Below are 18352 nucleotides of genomic sequence, written 5' to 3'. Positions count from 1 at the left end.
AGGCCTGTGACTAGTGGTGTACCACAGGGATCAGTGCTGGGTCCATTGTTATTTGTCATCTATATCAATGATCTGGATGATAATGTGGTAAATTGGATCAGCAAATTTGCTGATGATACAAAGATTGGAGGTATAGTAGACAGTGAGAAAGGTTTTCAGAGCCTGCAGAGGGACTTGGACCAGCTGAAAAAATGGGTGAAAAATGGTAGATGGAGTTTAATACAGACAAGTGTGAGGTATTGCACGTTGGAAGGACAAACCAAGGTAGAACATACAGGGTTAATGGTAAGGCACTGAGGAGTGCAGTGGAACAGAGGGACCTGGGAATACAGATACAAAGTTCCCTAAAAGTAGCATCACAGGTAGATAGGGTCGTAAAGAGAGCTTTTGGTACATTGGCCTTTATTAATCAAAGTATTGAGTATAAGAGCTGGAGTGTTATGATGAGATTGTATAAGGCATTGGTGAGGCTGAATCTGGAGTATTGTGTTCAGTTTTGGTCACCAAATTACAGGAAGGATATTAATAAGGTTGAAAGAGTGCAGAGAAGGTTTACAAGGATGTTGCCGGGACTTGAGAAACTCAGTTACAGAGAAAGGTTGAATAGGTTAGGACGTTATTCCCTGGAGCGTAGAAGAATGAGGGGAGATTTGATAGAGATATATAAAATTATGATGGGTATAGATAGAGTGAATGCAAGCAGGCTTTTTCCACTGAGGCAAGGGGAGAAAAAAACCAGAGGACATGGGTTAAGGGTGAGGGGGGAAAAGTTTAATGGGAACATTGCGGGGGGCTTCTTCACACAGAGAGTGGTGGGAGTATGGAATGAGCTGCCAGACGAGGTGGTAAATGCAGGTTCTTTTTTAACATTTAAGAATAAATTGGACAGATACATGGATGGGAGGTGTATGGAGGGATATGGTCTGTGTGCAGGTCAGGGGGACTAGGCGGAAAATGGATCGGCACAGCCAAGAAGGGCCAAAAGGCCTGTTTCTGTGTTGTAGTTTCTATGGTTCTATGGTTATAAAGCTGAAAGACCTAAGGGTACATAAGGCACCCGGACCAGAGGAACTGCACCCTAGGGTTCTGAAAGAGGTAACGAGAGAGATTGTGGAGGCATTAACCATGATCTTTCAAAAATCATTGGACTCTGACATGATGCCGGAGGACTGGAAAATTGAAAATGTCATTCCACTCTTTAAGAAAGGAGAAAGGCAGAAGAAAGGAAATTATAGGCCAGTTAGCTTGATCTCAGTGGTTGGGAAGATGTTGGAGTCAATTATTAAGGATGAGCTGATGGAGTACTTGGTGACACAGGACAAGATAGGATGAAGTCAGTTTGGTTTCCTTCAGGGAAAATCTTGCCTGAGGAAACTGTTGGAATTCTTTGGGGAGATTGCAAGTAGGATAGATAAAGGGGATGCAGTGGACGTTGTATATTTGGACGTTTAAAAGGCAACTGTACTACACATGAGTCTGCTTACAAAATTAAAAGCCCCTGGTATTACCGGCATGGTTGGAGCATTGGCTGGTTGGTAGGAGGCGGCGAGTGGAAATAAAAGGATCCTTGTCTGGTTGGCTGCCAGTGACTAGTGGTGTTCTGCAGGGGTTGGTGTTGGGACCACTTCCTTTTATGCTGTGTGTCAAAGATTTAGATTATGTAATAGATGGCATTGTTGCCAAGTTTGCAGATGATATGAAAATTGGTAGGGGATGGGGGTAGGTAGAGTTGAGGAAACAGGTAGGCTGCAGAAGGATTCAGACAGATTGGGAGAATAGGCAAGAAAGTGGCAAATGAAATACAATGTTGGAAAATACATGGTCATGCACTTTGGTCATAGAAATAAATGTGCAGACTATTTTCTAAATGGGGAGAAAATCCAAAAATCTGAGATGCAAAGGAACTTGGGAGTCCTTGTGCAGAACATCCTAAAAGTTAACTTGCAGGTAGAGTCGGTGGTGAGGAAGGCAAATGCAATGTTCGCATTCATTTCAAGAGGTCTAGAATGCAAGAGCAGGGATGTTATGCTGAGGCTTTATAAGGCACTGGTGAGGCCTCAACTTGAGTATTGTGAACAGTTTTGGGCTCCTCACCTGAGAAAAGATGTGCTGGCATTGGAGAGGGTCCAGAGGAGGTTCACAAGAATGATTCTGGGAATTAAAGAATTGAATTGAATTGACTTTACATTCTTCACATACATGAGGAATAAAAATCTTTATGTTACATCTCTGTCTAAATGTACAATGTGCACTCATAGTAATTTATAATAAATAGCACAGTCCGTGCACTCAAATCAGCGTGAGTTAATCAGTCTGATGGCCTGGTGGAAGGAGCTGTCCCGGAGCCTGTTGGTTCTGGCTTTTATGCTGCGGTACTGCTTCCCGGATGGTAGCAGCTGGAATAGGTTGTGGTTGGGGTGACTCGGGTCCCCAATGATCCTTCGTGCCCTTTTCCCACATCTGTTTTTGTAATTGTCCTAAACCATGGGAGGTTCATAACCACAGATGTGCTGGGCTGTCCACACCACTCTCTGCACAGTCCTGCGATTAAGCGGGTTACAGTTACCATACCAGGCAGTGATGCAGCCAGTCAGGATGCTCTTAATTGTACCCCTGCAGAAAGTTCTTAAGATTTGGGTGCCCATACTAAAATTCCTCAACCGTCTGAGGTGAACAAGTCACTGTTGTACCTTTTTCACCACACAACCATATGAGATCCTAGGTGTTGTGGATACCAAGGAACTTAAAGCTGCTTACCCTCTCAACCCCAGATCCATTGATGTCAATAGGGGTTACCCCATCTCCATTACTCCTGTAATCCACAACCAGGTCCTTTTTTTTGTGACATTGAGGGAGAGATTGTCTTCTTGACACCACTGTGTCAGGGAAATGACTTCTTCCCTGTAGGCCACCTCGTTATTGTTTGAGACAAGGCCAATAAATGTAGTGTTATCGACAAATTTAATTAGCAGATTGGAGCTGTGGGTGGCGACACAGTCACGGGTATACAGGGGGTAAAGGAGGGGACTCAGTACGCAGCCCTGAGGGGCTCCTGTGCTGAGAGTCAGAGGGGTGGAGATGAGGGAGCCCACTCTTACCACCTGCTGGCAATCTGACAGGAAGTCTAGGATTCAGCTACACAAGGCAGGGTCAAGGCCGAGATCTCTGAGCTTTTTGTCGAGACTGGATGGAATTATGGTGTTGAATGCTAAGCATTCTTCTTCTCCAGATGTGTAAGGACAGTATGTAGAGCAGCGGCTATTGCGTCATCTGTTGATCGGTTGTGTCGGTAGGTGAATTGTAGGGGGTCCAGTTTGGGTGGTAGCAAGCTGCAGATGTAATCCTTGACCAGCCTCTCAAAGCATTTGCTTATTATTGAGGCGAGTGCGACAGGACGCCAGTCGTTCAGGCATGTTACCTTGGTCTTTTTTGGTACAGGGACAATGGTGGATAATTTGAAGCAGGAGGGCACTCTACACTGGGAGAGGGAGAGATTAAAAGTGTCTGTAAACACACCTGCCAGTTGTGCTGTGCACACACTGAGTACTCACCCTGGGATATCGTTCGGTCCCGCAGCCTTGCGACTGTCCACTCGTTGGAAACATCTGCGTACCTCAGCCTCAGAGATAACCAGGTTGCAGGTTGTAGCGGTGGCTTTCCTTGGAGGCTCAGAGTTGGTGACATCGAACCGAGTGTAAAAGTGATTGAGCTCATCTGGGAGAGAGGCTGTGATGTTGGCAGCACAACAACGTTTGGCTTTGAAGTCTGTGATGGTATGCAACCCTCACCACAAGTCACGTGTGCTATTCGTTGTGAATCTTAACTCAGTCTTGCCCCTGTATTGTTGCTTCACAGCCTTGATAACTTTGTGCAGAACGTAGCTGCTTTGCTTGATCTCCTGCTGATTGCCGGCAATGTAAGCTCAATGTCGCACGGTAAGTGCTGCTCGCACGGAACTATTGATCCAGGGTTTCTGGATCAATATGTTATCATATGAGGAAAGTTTGATGGCTCTGGGTCTGTACTCACTGGAATTTAGAAGAAAGAGGGGAGATCTCATTGAAACCTTTTGAATGTTGAAAGGCCTAGACAGAGTAGATGTGGAAAGGATGTTTCCCATGGTGGGGAGTCTAGGACAGGAGGGGCACAGCCTCAGGATAGAGGCGAGTCCATTTAAAACAGAGATGCAGAGAAATTTCTTTAACCAGAGGGTGTTGAATTTGTGGAAATTATTACAACAGGCAGCTTTGGAGGCCAGGTCATTGGGTGTATTTAAGGCAGAGACTGATAAGATCTTGATTGGAGATGGGGTCAAAGGTTACAAGGAGAAAGAAAGGGAATGGGGTTGAGGAGGGGGAGAAAAAGGATCAGCTATGATTGAATTGCAGACCAGACTTGATGGGCCAAAAAGGCCTAATTCTGCTCCTGTGTCTTATGGGCTCATGGACCTGGACTGGGAACATAGCCTTCCATACCCCTACTATCCACGTACCTATCCAACCTTCTCAAACTTTGAATTCGAGCTGGCATGGACCACTTGTTCTGGCAGCTCATTCCACACTCTCACCACCCTCTGAGTGAAGAAAATTTCCCTCATGTTCCCTTTAAATTTCTCTCCTTTCACCCTCAACCCATGGCCTCTGGTTGTAGTCCCACCCAATCTCAGTGGAAAAAGCCTGCTTATATTCTGTATACCTCTATCAAATCTCCCCTAATCATCTACATTCTAAGGAATACAGTCCTAACCTATTCAATCCTTCCTTATTACTCAGGTCCTCAAGTCCCAGCAACATCCTTATAAATTTTCTCTGCACACTTTCAACCTCCTTTATATCTTTCCCGTAGGTAGGTGACCAAAACTGCACACAATATTCCAATGCCTCACTAATGTCTTATACAACTTCAACATAACATCCCATCTCCTGTACTCAATACATTGATTTATGAAAGCCAAGGTGCCAAAAGCTCTCTTTTCAAATCTATCTGCATGTGATGCCACTTTCAATGAACTATGGACCTGTCTTCCGAGATTCTTTTGTTCTCTCACACTCCTCAGTGTCCTACCGTTCATTGTGTAAGTCCTACGCCGGCTGTTCCTGTGGAAGTGCAAACCCTCGCACTTGTCTACATTAATTTCCATCTGCCATTTTTCAGCCCATTTATCCAGCTGGAGCAGATTCCTCTGCAAGCCATGATAGTCTTCCTCACTGTCCACTACACCTCCACCCTTGGTGTCGTTTGCAAATTTGTTGATTCAGTTAATCATATTATCATCCAGATCATTGATATAGATGACAAACAACAAAGGACCCAGCACTGATCCCTGCCACAGGACTCCAGTCAGAGAGGCAACCACCTACTATCACTCCCTGGCTTCTCCCACAAAGCCAATGTCTAATTCAATTTACCACCTCATCCCCTGAATGCCAAGTGACCGAACCTGTTTCCCATGTGGGACCTTGTCAAATAAGACCATAAAATACAAGAGCTGATCTAGGCCACCTGGCCTACCGAGTCCGCTCTGCCATTTTGTCATGGCTATTCCATTTTCCCGCTCAGCCTCAATCTCCTGCCTTCACCCCCCATCCCTTCATTCCCCGACCAATCAAGAATCTATCAACCTGTACCTTAAACATACATAAAGACATGGCCTCCACAGCTGCCTGTGGCAAAGAATCCCACAGATTCATCACTCGTTGGCTAAAGAAATTCCTCCTCATCTCTGTACAAAAAGGACGCCCCTCTATTCTGATGCTGCGCCGTCAATTCTTAGACTCTCCCACCACAGGAAGCCACCTCTCCACATCCACTCTGTCAAGGCCTTTCACCGTTCCATAGGTTTCAATGAGGTCACCGTCATTCTTCTAACGTCCATGTAAACAACATCCACTGCCTTACCTTCATCCACTTTCCTGGTAACTTCCTCAAAAAACTCTATGAGATTGGTTAGACATGGCCTGCCATTCACGAAGCCATGCCAACTAACCTCAATCAGTCCATGTTTATCCAAATAATTGTATATCCGATCCCTTAGAATACCTTCCAATAACTTTCCCATGACTGATATTAAACTTGCCGGCCTATAATTTCTTAGAAACATAGAAAACGTACAGCACAATACAGGCCCTTCAGCCCACAATGCTGTGCCGGACATGTATTTACTTTAGAAATTACCTAGGGTTACACATAACCCTCCATTTTTCTAAGCTCCATGTACCTATCCAGGAGTCTCTTAAAAGACCCTATCGTATCCACCTCCACCACCGTCGCCGGCAGCCCATTCCACGCACTCACCACTCTCTGCGTAAAAAACTTATCCCTGACATCTCCTCTGTACCTACTTCCAAGCACTTAAAAGTCTGCCCTCTCATGTTAGCCATTTCAGCCCCGGATAAAGCCTCTGACTATCCACATGATCAATATGTCTCATTATCTTATACACCTCTGTCAGGTCACCTCTCATCCTCCATCGTTCCAAGGAAAAAAGGCTGAGCTCACTCAACCTATTCTCATAAGGCATGCTCCCCAATCCAGGCAAAATCCTTGTAAATCTCCTCTGCACCCTTTCTATAGATTGCACATCCTTCCTGTAGTGAGGCGACCAGAACTGAGCACGGTACTCCAAGTGGGGTCTGACCAGGGTCCTATATAACTACAACATTACCTATCGGCTCTTAGACTCAATCCCACGGCTGATGAAGGCCAATGCATTGTATGCCTTCTTATCTACAGAGTCAACCTGTGTAGCAGCTTTGAGTTTCCTATGGACTCGGACAATAAGATCCTTCTGATCCTCCACACTGTCAAGAATCTTACCATTAATACTACATTCTGCCATCATATTTGACCTACCAAAATGAACCACCTCACCATCTGGGTTGAATTCCACCTGCCACTTCTCAGCCCATTTTTACATCCTATCAATGTCCCGCTGTAACTTCCTTCAACCCTCCACACTATCCACCACACCTCCAACCTTTATGTCATCAGTAAATTTACTAATCAATCCCTCCACTTCCTCATCCAGGTCATTTATAAAAATCACAAAGAGTAGGGGTCCCAGAACAGATTCCTGAGGCACACCACTGGTCACTGACCTCCATGTAGAATATGACCTGTCTACAACCACTCTTTGCCTTTTGTGGGCAAACCAATTCTGGATCCACAAAGCAAGGTCCCCTCTGATCCCATGCCTCCTTACTTTCTCAATAAGCCTTGCATGGGGTACCTTATCAAATGCCTTGCTGAAATCCATATACACTACATCTACTGCTCTACCTTTATCAATGTGTTCAGTCACCTCCTCAAAAATTCAATTAAGCTTGTAAGGCACGACCTGCCTTTGACAAAGCCATGCTGACTATTCCCAATCATATTATGCCTCTCCAAATACTCATAAATCCTGCCTCTCAGGATCATTTCCATCAACTTACCAACCACTGAAGTAAGACTCACTGGTCTATAATTTCCTGGACTATCCCTGCTCCCTTTCTTGAATAAGGGAACAACATTCGCAACCCTCCAATCCTCCGGAACCACTCTCTCTTCATTGACGAAGCAAAGATCATCACCAGAGGCTCAGCAATCTCCTCCCTTGCTTCCCACAATAGCCTGGGGTATATCCCTTCCGGTCCCGGTGACTTATCAAACTTGATACCTTCCAATAGCTCCAGCAGATCCTCTTCCTTAATATCTACATGCTCAAGCTTTTCAGTCTGCTGCAAGTCATCACTACAATTGTCAAGATCCTTTTCCGTAGTGAGTACCAAAGCAAAGTATTCCTTAAGTAGCTCTGCCATCTTCTCTAGTTCCATACACACTTTTACACTGTCACACTTGATTGGTCCTTTTCTCTCATATCTTATCCTCTTGCTCTTCACATACTTGTAGAGTGCCTTGGGGTTTTCTTTAATCCTGTCCGCCACGGCCTTCTGGCTCTCGTAATTTCATTCTTAAGCTCCTTCCTGCTAGCCTTATAATCTTCTGGATCTCTATCATTACCTAGTTTTTTGAACCTTTCATAAGTTCTTCTTTTCTTCTTGACTAGATTTACAACAGCTTTTGAACACCACGGTTCCCGTACCCTACCATCCTTTCCCTGTCTTATTGGAACATGTCTACGCAGAACCCCATGCAAATATCCCCTGAACATTTGCCACATTTCTTCTGTACATTTCCCAGAGAACATCTGTTTCCAATTTATATAACCATATAACAGTTACAGCACGGAAACAAGCCATCTCGGCCCTTCTAGTCCATGCCGAACTCTTACTCTCACCTAGTCCCACGGACCTGCACTCAGCCCATAACCCTCCATTCCTTTCCTGTCCATATAGCTATCCAATTTTACAAATGACAATATCGAACCTGCCTCTACCACTTCTGCTGGAAGCTCGTTCCACACAGCTACCACTCTTTGAGTAAAGAAGTTCTCCCTCGTGTTACCCCTAAACTTTTGCCCACTAACTCTCAACTCATGTCCTCTTGTTTGAATTTCCCCCACTCTCAATGGAAAAAGCCTATCCACTCTATCTAACCCCCTCATCATTTTAAATACCTCTATCAAGTTCCCCCTCAACCTTCTACGCTCCAAAGAATAAAGACCCAACTTGTTCAACCTTTCTCTGTAACTTAGGTGCTGAAACCCAGGTAACATTCTAGTAAATCTCCTCTGTACTCTCTCAATTTTATTGACATCTTTCCTACAATTCGGTGACCAGAACTGTACACAATACTCCAAATTTGGTCTTACCAATGCCTTGTAGAATTTTAACATTACATTCCATCTCCTATACTCAATGCTGTGATTTATAAAGGCCAGCATACCAAAAGCTTTCTTCACCACCCTATCCGCGTGAGATTCTACCTTCAGGGAACTATGCACCATTATTCCTAGATCCCTCTGTTCTATAGCATTCTTCAATGCCCTGCTGTTTACCATGTATGTCCTATTTTGATTAGTCCTACTAAAATGTAGCACCTCACATTTTCAACATTAAACTCCATCTGCCATTTTTCAGCCCACTCTTCTAACTGGCCTAAATCTCTCTGCAAGCTTTGAAAACCCACTTCATTATCCACAACGCCACCTATCTTAGTATCATCTGCATACTTACTCATCCAATTTACCACCCCATCATCCAGATCATTAATATATATGACAAACAACATTGGACCCAGCACAGATCCCTGAGGCACACCGCTAGTCAACGGCCTCCAACCTGACACACGGTTATCCACCACTACTCTCTGGCATCTCCCATCCAGCTACTGTTGAATCCATTTTACTACTTCAATATTAATGCCTAACGATTGAACCGTCCTAACTAACCTTCCCTGTTGAACCTTGTCAAAGGCCTTACTGAAGTCCATATAGACAACATCCACTGCTTTACCCTTGTAACTTTCCTAGTAACCTCTTCAAAAAATTCAATAAGATTTGTCAAACCTAACCTTCCATGCACAAATCTATGTTGACTGTTCCTAATTAGACACTGTCTATCCAGATAATTATATATACCATCTCTAAGAATACTTTCCATTAATTTACCCACCACTGACATCAAACTTACAGGCTGATAATTTCTAGGTTTACTCTTAGAACCCTTTTTAAACAATGGAACAACATGAGTAATATGCCAATTCTCCGGAACCATCCCTGTTTCTAATGACATTTGAAATATTTCTGTCAGAGCCCCTGCTATTTCCACTCGAACTTCCCTCAAGGTTCTAGGCAATATCCTGTCAGGACCCGGAGACTTATCCACTTTTATATTCCTTAAAAGCGCCAATACTTCCTCTTCTTTAATCATCATAGTTTCCATAACTTCCCTACCTGTTTCCCTTACCTTACACAATTCAATATCCTTCTCCTTAGTGAATACCAAAGAAAAGAAATTGTTCAAAATCTCCCTCATCCCTTTTGGCTCCGCACATAGCCGTCCACTCTGATTCTCTAGGGACCAATTTTATCCCTCACTATCCTTTTGCTATTAATTTAACAGTAGAAACCCTTTGGATTTATTTTCACCTTACTTGCTAAAGCAGCCTCATATCTTCTTTTAGCTTTTCTAATTTCTTTCTTAAGATTCTTTTCACATTCTTTATATTCCTTGAGCACCTCATTTACTCCATGCTGCCTATATGTATTGTAGATATCTCTCTTTTTCTCGAACCAAATTTCCAATATCTCTTGAAAACCATGGCTCTCTCAAACTTTTAACCTTTCCTTACAACCTATCAGGAACATAAAGATTCTGTACCCTCAAAATTTCACCCTTATATGACCTCCATTTCTCTAATACATCCTTCCCATAAAACAAATTGTCCCAATCCACTCGTTCTAAACCCTTTTGCATCTCATTAAAGTTGGCCTTTTTCCAATCAAAAATCTCAACCCTGGGTCCAGACCTATCCTTCTCCAGAATTATATTGAAACTTATGGCATTGTGATCACTGGACCTGAAGTGCTCCCCACCACATACCTCCGTCACCTGACCTATCTCATTCCCTAACAGGAGGTCCAACACTGTCCCTTCTCTAGTTGGTACCTCTATATATTGCTGCAAAAAACTATCCTGCACACATTTTACAAACTCCAAACCATCTAGCCCTTTTTGCAGTATGGGATTCCCAGTCTATGTGTGGAAAATAAAAATCTCCCACAATCACAACCTTGTGCTTACTACAAATATCTGATATCTCCTTACAAATTTGCTCCTCTAATTCTCGCTCCCCATTCGGTGGTCTATAATATACCCCTATAAATGTTACTACACCTTTCCCATTCCTCAATTCCACCCAAATAGTCTCCCTAGACGAGCCCTCTAATCTATCCTGCCGGAGCACCGCTGTAATATTTTCTCTGGCAAGCAATGCAACGCCTCCCCCTCTTGTCCCTCCAATTCTATCACACCAGAAGCAATGAAATCCAGGAATATTTAGTTGCCAATCACACCCCTCCTGCAACCACATTTCACTAATAGCTACAACATCATACTTCCAGGTATCAATCCATGCTCTAAGCTCATCCACCTCTCTTACAGATAAATGCATTTAAGAAATTTTCCACCTCTTACTCTCTGTTTATCACTAATGGTGCAAACATCTTTACTATCACCTTTTTCTTTCTTCTCCCCTACATCTGTTCCGACACTCTGGTTCCCTTCCCCCCCTTGTATCTAGTTTAAATCCACGGGAGCCTCTCTAGCAAACCTACTTGCAAGAATATTTGTCCCCCTCCAGTTCAGCTGTGAACTGTCCCGCCGGAACAGGTCCCACCTTCCCTGGAAAACTGCCCAATTATCTATAAATCTGAAGCCCTCCCTCCTGCACCATGTCTTCAGCCACGTGTTGATCTGCGCTATCTTACTATTTCTAAACCCGCCTGCACGGGGCACTAGTAGCAATCCTGGGATTGCTATCCTGCAGGTCCTGTCCTTTAACTTGGCGCCTAACTCCCTAAACTTTGTTCATGATACTCCTCGCATTAAAACAGACACATCTCAAACCATCGGAACTAGCGCTTCCCTTCTTGATCACCCTTCTATCCTCCCTTTCATACTGTCTCCAAGCTTTCTCTATTTGTGAGCCAACTGCCCTTTCCTCCGTCACTTCAGTTCAGTTCCCACCCCCCAGCAATTCTAGTTTAAACTCTCCCCAGTAGCCTTAGCAAACCTCCCCGCCAGGATATTGGTCCCCCTCAGATTCAAGTGCAACCCGTCCTTTTTCTACAGGTCACACCTGCCCCAGAAGAGGTCCCAATGATCCAGAAATCTGAATCTCTGCTCCCTGCTCCAATCCCTCAGCCACACACTTATCCTCCACCTCACTCTATTCCTATACTCACTGTCACGTGGCACAGGCAGTAATCCCGAGATTACTACCCTTGAGGTCCTGCTTCTCAACTTCCTTCCTAACTCCCTGTAGTCTGTTTTCAGGACCTCTTCCCTTTTCCTACCTATGTCGTTGGTACCAATATGTACCATGACCTCTGGCTGGTCTCCTTCCCACTTCAGGATATCATGGACACGATCAGAAACATCCTGGACCCTGGCACTTGGGAGGCAAACTACCATCCGAGTTTCTTTCCTGCATCCACAGAATTGCCTGTCTGACCCCCTAACTATAGAGTCCCGTATCACTGCTGCCATCCTCTCCCTTTCCCTACCCTTCTGAGCCACAGGGCCAGACTCTGTGCCAGAGGCACAACTAATGTTGCTTCCCTGAGGTAGACTGTCTCCCCCAATGGTACCAAACAGGAGTACTTATTGTAAAGGGGTACAGCCACAGGGGTACTCTCCAGTATCTGACTCCTGCCCTTCCCTCTCCTGACTGTTACACACTTACCTGTCTCTCCAGGCCCCGGTGTGACTACCTGCCTATAGCTCCTCTCTATCAACTCCTCACTCTCCCTGACCAGACAAGAGTCATTGAGCTGCATCTCCAGTTCCCTAACACGGTCCCTAGCACGGTCCCACTGCAGCTCGATGCACCTGGCGCAGATATGGCCGTCCGGGAGGCTGGGAATCTCCTGGACCTCCACATCTGACACCGAGCGCAGAAAACCGGCCTCACACACATACTTTCTGTCTTTATTTTAAACAGATAACCTACCTGACTTCGACCCTTTATCGCCTAAGCCTCGTTGAGCCAAAGCCTTCCTACTCTGTCGCCCGCTCCTCAATGCCCACTCTGTAAACATGTCTTCTTTTCAAACTCTTCCCACTGTTCTCACTGGCTGACCACCACGCGCTTGCACAGTCATGCCCCGTTCAAACCACTGAAGAAATAACCTTTCAATAATTTTCCCACTACTCTCAGGCTCACCTGCTTATGATTTCCTGGCTTATTCTTCGAGCTTTTCATTATCAATGAACACCATTAGCTATCCTCTAATCCTCTGGCACCTCAGCCATTGCTAAGGATATTTTAAATATCTCTGCCAGAGGCCAATATCTCTACTACAGCCCAGATTTTCAGATTTCTAGTTTTTATTGATTTTCATTTTTGTTAATTTTACAGATGATTAACTTTATGATTAGCAATGGTGTACAATTTGGATTTCTGAAACAAATTATTGATGTTGTACGTATATAGATAATATTTTCCGTATTACACATCACAAAGTATTTACTCACAATCCCAGGGTAACCCCTGGTTGTTGAGAAAGTTCCTCAAGTGGTCAGTTTGGGTCGATGTATTTCACTGGGCTTGACTGACTCGGAATTTCCTTATCCCCCATTAGAATGCCGTCTCCATGCAAACTGAGGCCAGAGGAATCAGAATTGGGTTTAATATCACTGCCATATCTCATGAAATTGTTGTTTTGCAGCAGCAGTATGTTGCAATACATAATAAAAACTGTAAATTACAATTGGAAACATAAAAATATTAAGTAAGTCGTGTAAAAAGAGAGGGAAAGCAGTGAGGTGGTGTTCATGGGTTCATTGTCTGTTCAGAAATCTGGCAGCAGAAGGGAAGAAGCTGTTCTTGAAAAATTGAGTGTGTGTCTTCAGGCTCCTGCACCTCCACCTTGGTGGTAGCAATAAGATGAGGGCACATCCAGGGTGATGGCCAATGATAATTGTCTTCTGCCTCCTGTACCTTCTCCCTGACGGTAAGAATGAGACGAGGGCATATCGGGGGCGATGGCAATTATAATAAAGAAATGGCAGCAAGTATTTTGTTTGAAGTTATGGAAAAAAATCACAGCATACTTTTCAGAAATAGTGGAGGATCACAGATGCAGCGTGCATGAAGAACTCAAAGGAATTGTAATTAATGTTGGAGAAGCTAATGGGATTGAGAGGCAGTATGTACCAGGACCTGATGGACAGAGGCTATCCACACATTCTGGCATTAATATAGCATGCCAACAATGTTCATCAGAGTAACACAAGCAACAACAACACCAAAAGCTCAGCAGCACCTTTCCTTCCTGAGGAGGCTGAAGGGAGCTGGTCTCTACACATCTATACTCACGTCGCTCTACAGATGCATCCCAAGAAGCTGCATCACTGCGTGGTACGGAGACCGCACCGGGGGGCGGACAGCGGGTAGTCACAACTGCTCAATGCATCGCCGGCATCAGCCTGGCTGCCATCAAGGAAAGGCTCTGGAAAAGGACCAGGAACATCATGAGGGATCCCACCACCTTGCTCATCAGAGAGGAGGCTATATCAGCTCCTGTCAGAGTCACATTGTGGACATAATGAATTGACATATAGAAACTATAGGCCCAACAGAGAGAGAGGGAGACGGAGGGGTAGAGGGTGAGGGAGAGGAAGAGGGAGGGCGGAGTGGAGAGAGGGTAGGAGGGAGAGAGAGAGGGAGTGGGAGAGGAAGAGAGAGGGAGAGGGGAGAGGGAAAAGAAGGGACTGGAGAGAAAGAAAGGGAAGTGGAGGAGAGGGGGAGAGGGAGGGGAGAGAGAGATGGAGGGGCTGTGGATAGAAAGAGGAGAGGGAGAGGGAAGGGAGAGGGAAGGAAGGGAGAAGGGAGAGGGGGGAAGTGAGGGGAGGAGAAGGTGGGGGATGGGAGATGGAGGGTGAGAAGGAAAGGGAGAGGGGATAGGAGGGGGGTGTGGAGAGAGGGGGGAAAATGGAGAGTGAGAAAGAGAAGGAGGAAGGAGGAGAGAGGTAGAGAAGGAGAGAGAGAGGGAGAGGGACAGGGTGGGAGAGAAAGACTGGGAGGGCAGGGGTAGAAGAAGGCGGGAAGAGGGAGTGGGCCAGAGAGGAGAAAGGTGTGGTAAGCCATGTATATATGTTGTAACTCGGTTACCTGTCTGGACACACCCCTCTGCTGACTGCCCCTGTGGCTCCTCCCACAGAGTCCTGTATAAAGGTGTTCACCTTGCCCCTCCCCCTCAGTCCGGGGGCAGACACTCACTGTGAAGGTCGTATTGTACAGCGAATAAAAGCCTTTCAGTATTTTACCAAACCTCAGTCTTTTGGAGTAATTGAAGGTGCTTCAAAAGGAGAGGTGGGGAAGGGTGGAGAGGGTAGGGACAGGGAGATGAAGGGCGAGAAAGAGAGGGACAGGGTGAAAGGGAAGGAGGTGGAAGAGAGGGAGGGAATTGGTGAGTGGTGAGAGTGGGAGAGGGAGAAGCAGGGAGAAAGAGTGGGAGACGGAGGGGAGGAGGAGGGGAGGGAGACAGGGAGAGTGAGGGGGATGGGGGAGGGAGAGGGTTGAGGGAGAGTGAGGGGGATGGGAGAGGGATAGGATTGAGGGAGAGTGAGGGGGATGGGAGAGGGCGAGGGTTGAGGGAGAGTGTGGGGGACGGGGAGGGAGAGGGTTGAGGGAGAGTGAGGGGGATGGGAAAGGGAGAGGGTTGAGGGAGAGTGGGGGATCGGAAGGGAGAGGGTTGAGGGAGAGTGAGGGGGATGGGAGAGGGAGAGGGTTGAGGGAGAGTGAGGTGGATGGGGAGGGAGAGAGTTGAGGAAGAGTGAGGGGGATGGGGAGGGAAAGGGTTGAGGGAGAGTGAGGGGGATGGGGAGGGAGAGAGTTGAGGGAGAGTGAGAGGGATGGGAGAGGGAGAGGGTTGAGGGAGAGTGAGGGGGAGAGGGAGAGGGTTGAGGGAGAGTGAGGGGGATGGGAGAGGGAGAGGGTTGAGGGAGATTGAGGGGGATGGGGAGGGAGAGGGTTGAGGGAGAGTGAGGAGGATGGGGAGGGAGAGGGTTGAGGGAGAGTGAGGGGGATGGGAGAGGGAGAGGGTTGAGGGAGAGTGAGGGGGATGGGAGAGGGAGAGAGTTGAGAGAGAGTGGGGGGATGGGGAGGGAGAGGGTTGAGTGAGAGTGAGGGGGAGGGGGAGAGGGTTGAGGGAGAGTGAGAGTGAGGGGGAGGGGGAGAGGGTTGAGGGAGAGTGAGGGGGATGGGAGAGGGAGAGGGCTGAGGGAGAGTGAGGGGGATGGGAGAGGGCGAGGGTTGAGGGAGAGTGTGGGGGACGGGGAGGGAGAGGGTTGAGGGAAAGTGAGGGGGATGGGAGAGCGAGAGGGTTGAGGGAGAGTGGGGGAATGGGGAGGGAGATGATTGAGGGAGAGTGAGGCGGATGGGAGAGGGAGAGGGTTGAGGGAGAGTGAGGAGGAGGGGGAGAGGGTTGGGGGAGAGTGAGGGGGAGGGGGAGAGGGTTGAGGGAGAGTGAGGGGGATGGGAGAGGGATAGGGTTGAGGGAGAGTGAGGGGAATGGGGAGGGAGATGATTGAGGGAGAGTGAGGCGGATGGGAGAGGGAGAGGGTTGAGGGAGAGTGAGGAGGAGGGGGAGAGGGTTGGGGGAGAGTGAGGGGGAGGGGGAGAGGGTTGAGGGAGAGTGAGGGGGATGGGAAAGGGAGAGGGTTGAGGGAGAGTGGGGGATGGGGAGGGAGAGGGTTGAGGGAGAGTGAGGGGGATGGGAGAGGGAGAGGGTTGAGGGAGAGTGAGGGGGATGGGAGAGGGAGAGAGTTGAGGGATAGCGAGGGGGATGGGAAAGGGAGAGGGTTGAGGGAGAATGGGGGAATGGGGAGGGAGAGGGTTGAGGGAGAGTGAGGGGGATGGGAGAGGGAGAGGGTTGAGGGAGAGTGAGGGGGATGGGAGAGAGAGAGGGTTGAGGGAGAGCGAGTGGGATGGGAGAGGGAGAGGGTTGAGAGAGAGTGAGGGGAATGGGAGAGGGAGAGTGTTGAGGGAGAGTGAGGGGGATGGGGAGGGAGAGAGTTGAGGGAGAGTGAGGGGGATGGGGAGGGAGAGGGTTGAGGGAGAGTGAGGGGGAGAGGGAGAGGGTTGAGAGAGAGTGAGTGGGATGGGAGAAGGAGAGGGTTGAGGGAGAGTGAGGGGGATGGGGAGGGAGAGGGTTGAGGGAGAGTGAGGGGGAGAGGGAGAGGGTTGAGAGAGAGTGAGTGGGATGGGAGAAGGAGAGGGTTGAGGGAGAGTGAGGAGGATGGGGAGAGAGAGGGTTGAGGGAGAGTGAGGGGGATGGGAGAGGGAGAGTGTTGAGAGAGAGTTGAGGGGGATGGGGAGGGAGAGGGTTGAGGGAGAGTTGAGGGGGATGGGAGAGGGAGAGGGTTGAGGGAGAGTGAGGAGGATGGGGGAAAGAGAGGGTTGAGGGTCGCGCAGTCACGTGATGATTCAGTCAGTTGTTTATAGCACCAGTGATGGGGTTCAATTCCCACTGCTGCGTGTTAGGGGTACATTGTCCCAGTGACTGAGCGGCCTTCCTCTGGAAGACTATAAGATCATAAGACCATAAAACATAGGAGCAGAATTGGGCCATTGAATCATGCCTTATCCATTTTGCCCATCCTCAGCCTCACTCCCCACCTCCTCCTGTTACCTTTGATGCCTTGCCCAATCAGGAACCTTTCAAGCTCTGCCTTAAGTACACCCAACGAACTGACCTCCACAGCTGTCTGTGGTAATAAATTCCGAAGATTCACCACCCTATGGCTAAAGAAGTTTCTCCACATCTCTGTTTTAAATGCATGTCCCTCAATTCTGAAGCTGCGCCCTCTTGCACTAGACTCCCTCACAATGGGAAACATTCTTTCACATCTACTCTGTCTAGGCCTTTCAACATTCAAAAGATTTCAATGAGATCTCCCCTCATCCTTCTGAATTCTTGCAAGTACAGACCCAGAGCTATCAAACGTTCCTATCAAACCCTTTCATTCCCAGAATCATCCTTGTGAACCTCCTCTGGACCCTCTCCAATGCCAGCACATCTTTTCTAAGGAGAGGAGCCCAAAACTGTTCGCAATACTTAAGGTGAGGCCTCACCAGTGCCTTATAAAATGTCAGCTTCACGTCCCTGCTCTAGACCTCTTGACCTCTTGAAATGAGTGCTAACATGGCATTTGCCTTCCTCACCACTGACTCTACCAGCAAGTTAACCTTTAGGGAATTCTGCACAAGGACTCCCAGGCCTCTTTGCATTCCAGATTTTTGGATTTTTCTCCCCATTTAGATAATTGTCTGCACATTTACTTCTACTACCAAAGTGAATGATCATGCATTTTCCAATGTTGTATTTCATTTGCCACTGTCTTGCCCATTCTCCTAATCTGTCTAAGTCCTTCTGCATCCTACCTGTTTCCTCAACACTGCCTGTCCCTCCACCAATCTTCATATCATCTGCAAACTATTCCATCATCTAAATCATTGCTACACATCATAAAAAGAAGTGGTCCCATCACCAATCCCTGTGGAACACTACTAGTCACTGGCAGCCAACCAGACAAAGATCCTTTTTGTTTTCACTCGCTGCCTCCTACCAATCAGCCAATGCTCTATCCATGCCAGTAACTTTTCTGTAATATCATGGGCTTTTAACTCATATGCAGCCTCATATGTGGCCTCTTGTCAAAGGCATTCTGAAAATCCAGATATA

Source organism: Mobula birostris, chromosome 12, assembly GCF_030028105.1.
Source record: "Mobula birostris isolate sMobBir1 chromosome 12, sMobBir1.hap1, whole genome shotgun sequence".
Classification (NCBI taxonomy): domain Eukaryota; kingdom Metazoa; phylum Chordata; class Chondrichthyes; order Myliobatiformes; family Myliobatidae; genus Mobula; species Mobula birostris.
This window is presented reverse-complemented; position numbering follows the sequence as displayed.